Genomic DNA, 2127 nt, shown 5'->3' on the forward strand with positions numbered 1-2127 from the left:
GATTCGTGTCACAATGCATATACCAAAAAGCCCTTGGCTCTTCTGCACAAGCACCGTCCAGCAATTTAATCGTACTTATCGGAGGCGAGGCGCTTTCGGAATGGCAGTCTTGACACCATTCATCTATGGTCCTACCACGTTCAGATCTACTCAAGACAAATTTGGCTTTTTGATTATTATTTCGTGCTCTGGATTATTGCCACTTTAGCTCATCCGCAAGGTTGCAAAGCACAGCCCATGTAGTCATCTTTCCAATGTCCACAGAACGCTTTTCGCAGTGCTTGTACAGCTCAAAAAGCGGAGTTAGTGTACTAAGTTGATTGAGCTGAATTCTCGAATACCTAATAGTCGAGATTTTGTTTTTAGTGCGTCCAGTTACTAAATGATAGTTCAGAGTTAGCTTTCGCCTACTGTCCCTTTCGATGTATACGATCCATTGCAATTAGAGTGGTTTGGTTCGCTTCCTAGGCGTGCGACAAGTGATCCAAATCGTGTGATCATCCTTTTCATTTAATTGTTAAACGTTATCAGATTTATACTTGGTTTGCTTAAATATTAAGCATCCGGATGTCTTATGGATGGAACTTATGCGTACGTATCATTTGGCTGCTCTCAGGTCGAGCTGAGAATGAATGAAAGTTGTCATCCTTACCTAAATAAAATTAGCTTTTTATCTGCAATTATGAATCGGATTATGAATCGTGTCAACGCAGATATTGGGTAGTTGATCATTTACGTCTTCTTTCCAGGGTTGGCTTCAATTAAGCCGCCCCTGCAAAGCGAAAACTGTAAATTCATTAAAAGCATCATAGAAACTGTTCGAGCTGTTCTCAGAACAGGTATGACCTTCGAAGTGTGGACACGCTGGAATACTTACTTATTTAGTCGAGCAACAACTGGTTGCAGTGAAAGGTGAGAAGATTGCGTGCGTAAAGGCAGTCGAAAAATCAACTTTTCTGTTGCGACCTGGTCTGATTTAAAGCCGACCCCATAAGACAGTCATTAAATTGGAATTCGTGTTTGGGTCCTAATCCAAAAATCCTACGCCAACATTTTAATGGGATCTCAGTTAATTATGCATGTGAAAAGTCGATATTGTTGTAGTCGGCGTAGTGTAGTGGTTATCAAGTCTGCTTTACACGCAGAAGGTCGCCGGTTCGAACCCGGCCGTTGACACCATTTTTAACGACTCAGGGCTTAGAACGAAGGTCTTCATTTTATTGTTGCGGCGCCACTTGCGCCACGATGTTGGCATTTACTCAGCGTATCGATTGCTGCATTAATCGCTGGTTTTTACAATGGACAATCACGGAGACTGCCTCAGGCTTGAACAACATGCTTCTTTGCGAGATAGTATCAGTTAGCCAAGCTCACGCCTAGGATCCTACAAAAAACGACGATGAGATTCATCACACGATAAATATCCGGCAAGAAGACTTGTAGCTTAAAAATGGCTATTTGAGCAAAATTAATATCTTAACTCAATGAAATAATAAATTGCATCAGGTGGTTTCTTCAAGAAGTTTTAGATTAATCTCACTTCGGAGCTGGTGCCTTAGCGTTCTTATACCAATATTACCAAGCGCGACGCAATCAAGACTGCGAACGCGTTAGAAAGCTACAAAGCCGCATCAGGTAGCGAAATATCCCTCGCATGACCCTTCGCGACTGGATAGACGATAAGGAGAAAAATCGTGAGCTTCCAGGTGCCTAAACAAGTAAAACCTTTAAGTGACAGGGCGCGGCGCCGCAAAAGGGTTTAGTAGCATTAAATGCTACGAGTCCATTCGAAAGTAAAATTTTGCTTAGTCTTTTTTAAGCTTTTTGCTTGGGCCTTTGAAAAAAAGCCCTCATCTTTTCGTATCTAATCGGGAACAGATGGCCAAAACGGAAATCTCGTCCGACGGAGGGTGAGTGATGGCACAGCACGCGGGTAGCTCACTGTATGAGCCTTCTAGGAAGCAGACCACACAGGAGTGCCGGTGAATAACAATAAGGAAGTGGTTACAGAACTGGACTGGCCTAGATAAGCGGAAAAGAAGTGTAGGCCGAGAACCAAGCTTCGAATAGTTGTGAAACCCAATCTCGCAGTCACCCTTTCAAGTAATTCTAGTGCCCGTTAAGCGA

General features: G+C 43.0%; 1 non-coding gene across 1 annotated transcript; it reads left to right on the top strand.

Moving 5' to 3' along the window:
* The first annotated feature begins 1103 nt into the window (after positions 1-1103).
* On the top strand, positions 1104-1176 carry PITG_31446. The gene has a single exon. It is a non-coding gene; the product is annotated as a tRNA-Val (tRNA).
* Positions 1177-2127: the final 951 nt, after the last annotated feature.

Source organism: Phytophthora infestans, genomic scaffold, assembly GCF_000142945.1.
Source record: "Phytophthora infestans T30-4 supercont1.240 genomic scaffold, whole genome shotgun sequence".
Classification (NCBI taxonomy): domain Eukaryota; phylum Oomycota; class Peronosporomycetes; order Peronosporales; family Peronosporaceae; genus Phytophthora; species Phytophthora infestans.